The sequence below is a fragment of the Meleagris gallopavo genome, chromosome 5 (genome assembly GCF_000146605.3).
Source record: "Meleagris gallopavo isolate NT-WF06-2002-E0010 breed Aviagen turkey brand Nicholas breeding stock chromosome 5, Turkey_5.1, whole genome shotgun sequence".
Taxonomy (NCBI): domain Eukaryota; kingdom Metazoa; phylum Chordata; class Aves; order Galliformes; family Phasianidae; genus Meleagris; species Meleagris gallopavo.
In genome coordinates, this window is record NC_015015.2 from 8233654 (window position 1) to 8246876 (window position 13223).

Consider the following 13223-nt stretch of genomic DNA (forward strand, 5'->3'; position numbering starts at 1 on the left):
AAAAAAAAGAAAAGAAGATATTGCATAACTAAATGCCTCTTTTGTTTGTTTTTGTTTCATTAGTTTTGCCAACCTGGAGGATGGCAGCTTTCAAAAGAGAGAAAACAGCCAACGTTCTTTGTGGTGGTTTTGACTGATATAGACTCGGAGAGACACTACTGTTCCTGCTTAACTTTCTATGAAGCAGAGATTAATCTACAGGTAACACCTTTGGAATAAGTCACAGGGATGTAGAAAAAGGTGTCTAGAAATACAAGATTAATGTAAGAGAGGACAATTTTAGGAAATATTTTAATCTTCTTGCTAAGGATGTCCTGTTCTATCTTATTTAAGTATGTGTTTTTGTTCCAAGGTAACACTTTGTCTAGCCAAACTTTAAAAGTCTCAAGAGCTGGAGAATCCACCATGTCCTTGGGGAAGTTATTCCAATAATTGAGTATTCTTACAGTAGAAAAAGAAAATTCTTCTTAGATACAGTCAGAATCTCCCCTGGTGCAACTTGTATCCATTACCTCTTGTTTTTTTCCATGTGACTTTTTTTTCTCCGTCATATATCTTCTTCCTTTTTTTCTTCCATTTGTTTTGTTGTTGTTAATGAGACAGCCAGCATAATGTTCCTCTCATTTACTTCAACATATGACATAGTAGGAATTTTGTTTTGCACTACGATAAATGTTTATTAACTTCTGCTCCCCCTACTGGCCATCTCTATCAGTCTAGCGCAGAGCAAATGTACACGTATGCTGTAATGTATACACATTTCTATAAGTGCATTTATTGGCAAGACTTGTGTGGGTGTAAATGTCTAGATTTTTAAACTGATAGAATAATTCTTCATTTTAGGTAGGTCAGATTTTGGGTGTCAGCTATTTGGCAGCTTTGATTTTTAAACATGCATTTAATTATCTTTGGGCAACTTCAGTCTTTTAAAAATAGACATTTTGTTTCCCATTTTATGTAGAGTACTTCACAGAATCTACGCTATGACATAATCCTTGGAATCTTTAGTAGCTAGAACCTAGGGAAATCCTAATTCAGTCTGTAATTGTGGACCACTGCTGTTATGTTCTGAAATATTTTCTTTCCCAAATGAAAAATCAAAAATAAGCAAAACCTTGGCATTAAATATATTAAAAAAATAGATATACATAGATAACTAGATAAAGGGCTTGTTTTTTCTTCTAGTGAAGAACTATAACATCTGATTAAAAGCATTTAAGAAAATGCTTTTAGTAATCCAAACTTATTCTGTTTAATACTGGAGTTGAAATCTTACTTTATCTTGTCAAATATTTAATAGATACAGTGTAGCAATAACAACATTGGGCTTTTTCTAGGCACGACTGGGAGCCAGGGAATAATAGTTGTTCCTGTTTCATTAACACTACTGCTTAAATGGATGTGGGGTTTTTTATGTTTCTGAAAGGAGCTAAAAGCAGAAATGTAAGCAGGTATATCTATTTTAGTGTAGATCAATTGACATGTTTCTACTAATGCCTATCATCTTTATTTTATAATTAAAGAGCAAAATATTCTATAGTAATTCCTTTCCAGCTGATAGAAATTTGAAATGGCTGACTTCTTCCACTCTATGTATTTCATAACATATACTAAATTTAGCAAACTTGTTATTTATCCTGTGGTTTCTAGCAGCTGCTTTTGATTCACTATCCACATCCTCCAAGTAATGCTCATCACAAAACATGTATTAACAGTATTAACTAAAAGGTTACTTTCTTATATTGCTTAAGTAGTCATAATAAGGAAAATAAAAACAAAATAAAACAAATTTACAAAAGCAAGAACAAACAATAGCAAAAAGGCAAGTAAAAAAAAAAATATATATATATTAAAAAAAAAAAAAGGAGAGCAGCAGGATGTTGGTTCTTATAATGCCATTCCTGGCTGTGTTGCAAAGAATGCATATTTTTCAGATGAACTTGCTGTGGTGAAATTTATTCTATGACTGCTTTGTTTATAGCCAAACTTCCTGTTTCTTTCTAAAACCCAAAGAGAATAATTGAACGTGCCCTATTACATGGTCATTAGACAAGAATTCAGCACATGTACAATCTGTAATGAAACATAAGCTTATGAAACTTGGGTTATGAAAGTAATATCAATTTAACTATTCAGATGCTCACCTTATTAAACAAAAAGTCTGTAAAACTTTCTATGTGAACTTGGTATCTGGACATCAGTTTTCACATTTAAATAAGACAAATGGAAGATTCAGTTTCCCAAGAATGATGAAGGTGATAGCCTTCACCAGGTACATCTTGCAGCATATAAGACTGGTCTGAATTCAGCTAGAGTAGATTTGCTATTTGACTTGGCATAATCATCTTCACAAGACTTTCATACCACTTGGGAGTTTCTGTGGTTAATTGTACTGAAAAGTGAAAACAAGCTCATATCTCTTGAATGCTAGAAGGGAGTAGAGAACCTTTTTTGAGCCTCTTGCATGCAAATACAATAATCTTTTTGACACAATTATTCAAGCTGCTCCTGAGAAGTCTACTTTTGCTGCTGCAATTACCTTCATTATTACTTCAAATGTTTGCTGCAGGATAGTACACAAATGTTTCCTGAAAAGTAAGGAGACTGTACTCACGTGACTGGGAGGTATACCCATAGTAGCCTAGGATACAGTGTTAATACAGCAATTATAAAAGCTATATGCAGGAGTCTGTGGGGAAAAAAATATTCTCTGTAGTGTCTTTGAAAGTGCTGTACTCCATTTAATCTCTTGTCCATTGTGTGCCATAAGACATTTCCCAGTGATGATAAAAGCACAGGCTCCAATAGTCAGCTCATAACCTCTCTTCAACTTTCTATCTCTGGGCAAAAAATAAAATAGTCTTTTATTCTCTGACATTTATTGACACCTATGGATCATATTCAGCATTGTTGCAGTGTTGTCATTTTGAACTGACCCAGCAGTTAGTATTTGCATAGATGCTGGTCAGTTGATTGTCAACTCTCATTCCCAAAAAATACACATATGTATAGTTATTTCTAAAAGCAGTTTCTGGATGTTACCTGCTAACATGCAGAAATCTTTCTGGAAAATGGTGACTCACATTGTTTGGAAACATAATGGTCAAGTTGTATATTTGTTTTGCATTTCTGGGGGAAAAAACCCTCTCACCAACCCCAACATCAACAAATTAGAGAGTGATTTATGTCAACAACTGAGCTTGTGTGACTGCATTTCTTGCATTACAGAAATTCTGTTCAGTATGATGAGCAGGAAATGTCAAGTATTAGTTTCTAACAATCTTACTATAAGATTTACCTGGTGTGTCTTAATCATGTGTACATTAAAATGTTGTGATCACAAAGTTAGTAAAATTAAATATATCATTGTGAAATCATAGAATTGTAGATGTACATAAGCTAATTTGCAAGTCTCCTGTTCCTCTTGATCAGAATAATCTTGCTTTTTCTACTCCCTCGCAAAACCATATAAAAAGAAATTGTAAAAATCCCGTACCAGAACATGGCAGATACACAGTATTCGCAAATATTTCCTGAGTCAAAGGAACAACTGCCAAAAAAATGACATCACGCTCCATAAAATTTTAGTTCTTATGCTTGGATTGTAGAGTTGGTCATCCTACTGTGTTAAAGCACGTGCCACTTGATGAGTCACTGACGTTTGGTTTTTAGCAGAGAATCCTTTTTAAAATGTAAAATCTAATCCTCCTTTTGATATTTTGATATTCCTCACACTTTGCAAGGAGTCTATCAGTATCCTTTTAAATCTGTGGAGAAATTAATGGTATGGTAATATCCAGAGATTAAAGCAATGCCTCACTTCCTTTATGTGAGGAGAAAACGTACAGTTCATATTCTACGTGATGAGAAATAGCATTATATTCTGAATATCCTTTTGTATGTATAATGTCTTCACTAGACCAGAATTGAAAGTTAAGGTGAGAACAGCTGAATGAAGAAAATCATATTTTCATCATCCTAATAACTGTGGAAGTAATTTGTCCTGTCCTCTTTATTTCTTGAGATGTGCTTGTGCATGCATAGATATCTCCTTTCCAATTTGAATTTATGCTGTTGCAGGATAGAAAGGCTTTTTTGGGGTAATGATAGTCTTTTTGTCTTTGCTTCTGTTCTGAATCTACACCGTGAACAATGAACTTTTGCCATTTATGTGGCAACTGCATGTTCATTGGATTTGGACTTTCCAGATCTTCCAGCATGTATGTGGGCTGATTGCCCACTCAAGAAACTTGCTTTAGCCTGTGGCTGCATAAGCTGGATGGAAAGGTGGAAAGACTGGGTACTTGGTTACTTTAATTTCAATGGCCTGTACATGTGTTTAGAATGGTGGTAATACATGTAGGTAACTTCTGTGGTTTTTGAACTTACCTGCATTGAATGGAATACATAAAATAGATGCTGTGTCATGCAAGAAAGTGAGATACAAACTCCTTATCACTTAGGAGTGTTTGTCACTTAGGAGTGTTCTTTAGTGCCAAAAGTAGTTAGAAAGTGAATGGGATGCGTTATAGAGATTAGAGGTGACTGTATTTGGTGCAGATTACATAATTTGCACAGGTTTTTTTTAATCTTTGGTCCTTTTCTTTTTTAACTGAATTCCTGCAGTGAATTGATAGAGTTTATTATCCATTTCTGAAAGGATTGAAGCAAGATAATGGCTTTTACATTAGCATATTTATTCCAGTATAAGTTTAGCTATAGTGGTATGATTTCTGTACATGAAGCAGCCACGAAGTAGATCTCTCCACCTGCAATTTTAGTTCAGTGCAGCAGATTGTAGACAAGATGCAGATTGGTCTTCTGGAGGCAGTCAGCTGAGTTTATTGGATATATGCGTTTGCATAATCTGAAAAATAAATAAAATGAACTGATGCTGAATGGTTTTTGGCCTTTGATTTTTAATAAACTGGCTGTTTGGCTGCAAATGAGACCAGCAGAGCCTAAATCACGTGGAAAGAAAGGGATCTGTCCCAAATGAGCAATTGGCATGAGATTACTAAAGCTTCAAATAATTTTTCTTAAAGTAAGAATTCATGCATGGTCTCCAAATCTGTTTTCCTGGGCAGTCATTAGAAAAACAAAGGGTTTGCTGACCTTGGCACAACTTTGTTGCAGAATTTTGCAAAGGGCAAACTGTTTTTGACAACTGTCATGAAGTGCTGGAGTGAAAGTTTTTGTAATGGCAGATGTTCATTCTCTCTTGGGCTGAAGAATTATTGTAAGTACAATTATAATTTACTATCTGTTCACATTCGATTTCTTCTGAGTTTCAAATTATGCGTGCCAGCCATCCACCCTCAAAATTTCAGAGCTTCTTATTTTCTAACTTTTCAGTACCTCAGTTGAAATTGACTTTCCTCACTCTGACCTAATACTTCTCCACCCACTGTTAATGAGAACTAAATGCACTGACTTCAACAGCATATGCCTCCAGAGTGGAGATCTATGACCAGCATGCTTGGATTGTCCTGGTGCCTGAAGATGCCTCATGCCTCTGACAAAAGCAATTGACAGAGCTGGCACAGAGTTGATTCAGAGACCCAAAAGCACGTGGTCATGCAGAGGCAAGAGAGGAGGAGTAGTTGTGGTTCATGTGTGCTAACATTCAAGTGCATGTTGATTGCTTGTATGTCTTCAAGCTGTGGAAGTCCCTTAAGATCATCTATATTCAACAGCAGAAAAAGTTTTTTGAATTATAGTGGTAGGTTATTTTAATCTTTAAAAACTCACTTCAGATCCTAATGTAGATTTTGGCTAGACTGTTTGTTATTTTTAAGTGTCAGCTTTTTAAATCTGAGCTGATATACTAATCTCACTGTGGTAGCAAAAATTATGTTCATGCAAGTAAAAGAAAAAAGCAATGTTTGAGGGCTAAATCAAAGCAGTGAATATCTCTGTTGAGTAAGGTAGATAAGATTAATATGAGTACAGTTAGCTGCTCATTTTTTTCTTGGCTGTCATTTTTCACTGTAGTAGTGCAAAATCAGTTAATCTTTACTGAAAGCTTCAGATGTTAAATAACCATTGCATGAAGAGTTACCTCCCCGTGTTAGTTTGAACATATGTCAATAAGCATGCCCTTTTTATGGTTTTGTTGCTGCTTTTGTTGTTCTTTGAGACTGACTTTTTCTATCTCATTTGCTTTGGGTATGGTGTTTTGGGATTTGGTCAGATTTTCAGGTGTCTGGTTTCTATATGAGATCATTGGTCTCAGCAACAAAAAGTAAAGAAAGAAAAAAGCTAAGAAGTAAGAAAAGGACCTGATCCAAAGGAGCTTCTAACAGCTTTGCTCTTGCTTTAGTTGGTTGAGCTTCTCTCATGTGTCACACAGCGTGAATGCTGCTGTTTTGGTGAGCAGGCACTCAAAGCGCCTCTGAAATGTCTCTGTTGCACCCCTTTGATGCTGAATGTGGAAAATAAACAATTACACTCTTCCTGGTCGTTACCATAAGGCATATGAAGCTCATAATTTTCAATTCTGAATGTATATTTGTGAGCTAGAGCAGAATTCACTGAGTAGCAAATGTAATAGGATTATTTGATATTCACTTTTGTTCCAGCTTCATTTTCGCAGAGCAGTGCGGACAGTGTGCAGAAGGTGCAGGTGGCTGGGTAGAGCTTCTGAAATCACCTCAACCTAAATGTTGTTAACCGCGCCTGTTACATTCTGACCAGTTGTTTATACAATTTGTCTATCAGGGAGGTTTCATTAAAGCCAAAGGGCACCGTTTCTGATTGTTCAATTTAGATCAAAGCAGTGTTTATTTAATATGTATCTAGCCCATAAGTATTTGATTTTAATTGCATCTATTAAAAATATATTAAACTATTTCTAGATTATGGATCTAGGATGTCATGCCTAATCTGTCGGGAGGTAACTCCAATTGTCAGTTACCTCCTGTATTTAAAAATATTTGAATAATTAGTCTAAATTTGTCTTGTTTGGGCTTAGTGCCATCATCTTTGGCTAAACTGAGGAATAAGTTATTCTCAGAATACAGGCAAGCAAAAAATAACAGACTGATGATTAATAGTGCTGATCACAGTTAATTTTTCTAATCTATTGGCTATCTGTCAGGGGATTCATGCTGTTGTTTTTTTGTTAGCTTGCTTGTTTTTGTCATCTGAACTTTAATAGTACTGTTTTTGTTTTCTCTTTTTTTGTTTTGTTTTGTTTTCAAATGCTTGGAGAAATGCATTTTATTAACTCATCTGCTTTTATAGATGAAGTTTATGGAATAAAAACTGATGCTCTTGGTTCTGTATCTCGTTACTTCATGTTCCAGGTTACCCCAAACCCTTCAGTTTGGGTCACAAATGTTAAATATCTGCTTCACTGATACAGGAAGCAGAATGATCAGTTGAAATGTATTCATTCATACTCACTAGCTTTGTTCTCATTTATGTAAGAATTTATAAACTCGTTATGTATATCAGGAGTTGAGTATATGTAATGTAGATATGGGTGTGCTCACTTATTAAAATGCATGGAAAAAATGAGTTTGAATGTATTGGCTTTCCCTACATGTACAGCCCACACGATTTTTTTTGGCCAGTCTCTTTACAGAGCCTAAAGTTAAATTTTGTCATATGTACTTCATAAGCACTTTCACCATTTTTTGTGAGGTTATTATGTTTTTATGTCTTATTTACTGGAAAAAGAACAGATGTGAAAGGGAAGAAAAACAAAAAAGCAGGTGAACAAATTAAACACTGCCGTAGAATCAGATCATTTTTTCTGTTTCAACTAAAATTGATACATCCTCAATCATGTTCTACTTAGATACATACATATGTCTATTTGAACATTTAAATAATGTTAGTGTTATATGATGTTATTTTCTAGACAAACTATTTGATGGATTTGAGTCAGCTACAGCATACAGATCTCTGCTGCATATTCCCTGTGTAAATTACTTCAGAAACCATGTCAAAATGCAGGATTGAGGATTCTGGCTTTGGCAAGCAGAGTACAGGATCTTGACGAGCTTCCGTCAAAAACAGATATAACTACAAGATATCAAATATTTTAAGCATGATGAAAATGTTTACGATCACCCACCATCGTATAGTTCTTTTCATCAATTAGATCAGTTTCTGTTACCTATTCTTTAGCCTACTGATGAGACTTTGTCAGAACTTATCTGAGATTAAAATAACAACCAAAAACATTCCAAGGTAAAGTCATAGGAAATGAAAGATGTGATGAAAGGGAGGTGTCATAGCGTTACACCAAATACCATTATTACATTCTTCCAATAAATAAAAGTGCAAGAGGAAAGCTGTAGTAATCAACCAGATTAAGAAGAAATAGTAACAACGGTATCCTAATTCTTTTCAATGTCATTTAATTTCACCTTTTAATGTATGTATGCTTAGGAATGTTAATTTCTTTAACAATTAATTATTCTTAATTTATTTGTCAACTGACTGCTATATTAAAAAAATAAAAATGTTTTAAGAACAAAACTTATTTTGTTATTTTTGTTTAGGGAATGGTTTTTCTTTAGATGGAAATTTAAAAAGGTAAAATGTGCATGTGTCTGAGCAAAAGTGTAACTAGAAAGAATTAAGTTTGTGGTTTTACCACTGATGTTTAGCATTGCTAGAGAATGCTCATGCTGTTAATGCTTTGCTTGAAAAGTAGGTTAGAAGTCATATGTGTGCAACGATTATCTGCTTAGTCTCCTGACTTCCACTGCTGTGCCTGTCTGAATGTTAAGCATGAGCAGAAATATGGCTCCTGTCATGTTACATTGTTCTGTGGATCTTTGTGAAATAAGTTTTAGTAGCGTAAAATTTTAAAGTTATAAACTTAAAGTTATATTTAGTTATGAATTAAAAAATAACTAGATCCAAGTGTGAATTGATTTGCTGAAAATAGCTTTTTATAGAAACCTCCTTCCTATCTCTGCTCTCTGAGTTTTCATTATCTTAGTCTTAGAGAGACTTTCATTTTCTTTTGCCTTTTGAAATGTGGAATAAGTTTTAATTCAGTTTTCCTAATGTTGTCATTGTCCAAAATCTGTCATCTAGCTAGAACTTGTTACCTTTATTCCTAGAATTCAAACTGCTCTTTGTAACAGTTGATACAATAAACTTTCACTTATTTGTTTAGTGGTCCATAACCATATCAGTAGGTGTGCAGATTTCCCTTCTATACTGAATCTCTATTATGTGACTATTGCTTTTTGTTTATGGAAACTTTCTACCTAATGTCCTCGCTAATTTTTTCATCCCACTGTGTCATGTTCAGAATAAGATATCTTCTCGTGATTGAGAACAAAGCAAATAACCAAATGATTTATGCAATTTTATTTAAGAATGGTCTAGGAAAGTGTTCTGTACCTCAGTGCAGCATCTTCATGCAATGATTTTTATCAGTTGTTTATCACATTTAATTTCACTTAACAGGTAAACCATTTTAGAATACAGAACTCACATAAATATAATAAATATTATTAATGATTTAATTATCTAAAGTTAGAAATATGAAATAAAGTGCTCACCACTTCAGTTCTGCATGTAAGAGCTTATGTTTCTTCTGCTCAGAAAGAGTAAAGGTCAAAATGAGAGAATTAGCAACAGGAGATCTGTATTTTCATAGAGACTCAAGGTAGTATTATGTTGTCGTGGTTCTGTATGTCACGTGGGAATTATTCAATACCTTGTAGTTTTCTATGATATTGCACAATATTCCGAGTAATTGATTTAGTGGAAAGTAACTTTTGGAAGTTGAACCTTTCTGCCATTTTCTTGACAGAAGTTGAACCTACCTGCCATTTTGCTGTGTGTCAGACTGCAGAAGAAGGGCAGTCTGACAAAATGGCATCTGACATAGAAGTGTGTATAAAGCAAAGCTGTGAACTGACTTCATCCGTGAGAAAAACTTGCATCTGTTGACATTCATTGGTGCTGGGTGAACATTTATGGAGACCCAAAAGTGTCTGTGAGCAGAGTAAGGCAGTAGGTGGTGCAATTCAGTAATGGTGACAGGACAGAAGTCAGATTTTTATGAGTGTGGCCTGCAGGCTTTTATTCATCACTGGAAAAAATGCACAGCTAATGGTGGTGACTGCGTTGAAAAACAGTGTTTTGTAGCTGAGAATTTGCTCTATCCAAAAGTATTACTTTACTCTTTGTATTCGTTGTCATTTCCATGGAAATAAATAGGAAGCATCACTTTCAGAGCAACCTGCATAGAATCCCACTGGAAATTTATTGTAGCTGAATGTTTTTCATAATTAAATCATTTGCAAACCCATTCTAAGTACTTCTAATGTCATTGTTTTTACTGCTTCTATTTGGAAATGCAGATTCTAAATTAAGTTTAATCTTGCAGCATTCCTGGTATTTCATATAATACTATCGGGTTTCTACTTTACAGTAGAAAATTGTTACATTTAAAAATTTCTATTTTATTGTTATTTCCTCTGAAAATAAGCTGAAATGATGACCAGGAACATGACAGAAATAGAAGGCGGATATTTCACATTGTGAGATGGAAAGGAAGGTTATTTTTCTCGTATTCCCAATTAAAATGATACAGTGATTTTTGCTTAAAAGAATGCTCAGTCATAAGAACAAGTAACATGTTTAGAAATGTGGTGGGTGGTGTGGGAGTGGAGAGAATTACATGCAGAAATTGGAAGGAGTGTGCTTTGCCATTTGAAAACTTAGTCAGTTAACAAATTTGTCAAAGAATGTGGGGAATTTTAGAAATGAAAATAATTAGTGACATCTTTAGTTCTGGCCAGGAGTGATAACAAAATATTTGAGACCGAGAAGTAAGTGCTGGCAAAGAGGTTAGAAAGTTGCACAATATCGTGCACGACTGAAAGTTTATCTATTTGGTACCTTTCGTTTTTTTTTAACCGGAAACATAGATGTTCCTAAGTTTGTGAACTGTCTTGGGAAATTTGAATTACTTTTTTATAAAGGAATTTTACAGATTTTCTGTGTCAGGCTGGAGATGACTGTATAGATAATTTTAGCTGTAACATTACTGATAACTCTTTATCTTAGAGAACTTTATTTTAGATACACTAGTGCATGGCTTTATGGTTGAGTCTTTACAAGTTGAACTCCCTAGAAGCTTCTTTATGGAGTTTCAAGCAACTGTTGGAATGTGTTGATGTTTGTTGATGTCACTGCTAGTTTCAAACAATGTATGCATTTCGTTTCCAATTAACGGTGCTTTTGAAGTCTTGACAGCAGTTAACTTCTTGTAAGAATGCTAACAATTCAGTTAGTGATTGCTTATTAATTGAGTTGTTTCTTTTTTCAAGGGAACGAAAGAAACTGAAGGAGAAGAGGAGTCTGGTTTAATTGCGCCTGCTGAAGTCTTTGCTCCTAAGAGTCTGGTGCTTGTGTCCAGACTAGATTATCCAGAAATTTTCAGGGTAAAGAACTTAGCATTGCCATTTATAATGTCTGTCAGCAGACAAATCTGTTTTTAATGAACAGCAATGACATAAATTTTGATATGAAATGACTCAGGATTGACTTGGAAATTTAACAGCAAAAATCGATTTAGAGTGAGCTAGATAAAAATTCAATTTCTGAGACAGTAAATAGCCCCTCTAGATTAGAACAGTACTTTTTTTACTCTCCGAGTAATTCTATGTCTTTGTAGAAGATGAAATAATAAACTGACCTCAGAAAAATCTCTATATAATGAAGGGAATTATTAGGACAAAACCTGACTTGCTCAGGTAAAAATAATGCAATATTTAACAATAATTGATTAAATATTTAATGATAAATTAATAGTGAAATCTTATTTTCTTCCATATGTAAGGTAAAAATGTCAGAGCCTCTTCCAGATCAAATTAAAATGCCTGACAGAGACTTAGGATCTTGGATTACTTTCAGCTGTTGAGATATGGCTGATCAGAGATAAATTAAAAGCTCAAATTTTTATTGAGCTAATATATATTAACAGAAACAAATATAATTCAGCTAACAGATCAAGTTGGAAAATAACTCAGTGGTAAGCTGTCAGTAGAGATGAAGAATGACGGTATCAACTCAGACAAAAATTCCATATAACCGAGTGCGTCGTCTCTCCTTGTGGCCTTTAGTGAATGCAGATCAAAGTGTGTAGAAAGAGGGCAGGCTGTAGAAATAATTCCACTGAATACTTTCCCAGACCAATGTGAATTATACTTTAATGACATCCTGAACCAGAGGTGTCAATTGTATGATTTTTTTAATATAATTTGTCCAGTTTCTTGACTCTTGATTTTATAACATCTCATGGCAAGGGATTTCATAGCTTAACTATGTGTTATATGAGAAGTTACTGTTGGAAGCGTGTCTAAGAAGAGAATTCCAAAGATATTTACTGAATTATCAAAATTATAGCAGTTAAAAGGCACCAGAAGGATGTTGTGGAATGGAGTTATTTTATTCAAAGGCTTTTTGGAACATAATGCTAAATCATTTTATGTTGAATTTAAAATGATAAAGATGCATCTCCAGTTTCTCAATCAAAACCAAATCCATGCAAAACAAGTACAGAAATGCTGAGATGTTAATATATTTATATTAGCTCATTTAAAATATGTTTATATTGAAATAATAAAGTTAAATAATATGAAGGCCTGTCGAGTCTTGATACTACTTTTACAATGAATCTGAGGAGCTCATTGGTTCGTCTGTGTTTTACTCTGTGAACCGGTCAAATTTAGGTCCAGATAGTTCAGATTGCAGATGAAGTTATAATAATTTTACAAGTATGGTCATTTAAAAAGTAATTATTAGTGAAACGCTGTTTGTATAATTGAACAAAGCTCAAATACTGAACATTGAATTTCTTGTTATGAAAGATTATATTTGCACCTGCCAGCATGTATGCTGCTTTTATGTCCAAGTTCATCTTTTTTAACGAGTATTTACTTCTGTAGTGTGTTTGATTGGAACATACTTCATTACATTAATCCCTGTTAGACACATTTATGTTTTAAAAATTATATGCATATCTTTAAGTAATTTCAAATCTGTGTTCCCTGTATTTATATTTCCTGTGTTTTTGTAGGCTTGCCTTGGACTGATCTATACTGTGTATGTGGACAGCCTGAATGTGTCCCTGGAGGCTCTCATTGCAAATCTCTGCTCATGCCTTGTCCCTGCTTCTGGAGGGTCTCAGGTAAATGAAAAAAAAAAGGTATTTTTCCAGTTAATTGAATTTATGAAGAAAA

The 13223-nt window shown here is 34.2% G+C and overlaps 1 long non-coding RNA gene across 1 annotated transcript; it reads left to right on the forward strand.

The window, feature by feature from the left end:
• Window positions 1–36: 36 nt before the first annotated feature.
• On the forward strand, window positions 37–13171 carry LOC104910985. Its single transcript, XR_793548.3, has 3 exons — window positions 37–201; window positions 11310–11423; window positions 13061–13171. It is a non-coding gene; the product is annotated as an uncharacterized LOC104910985 (long non-coding RNA).
• Window positions 13172–13223: the final 52 nt, after the last annotated feature.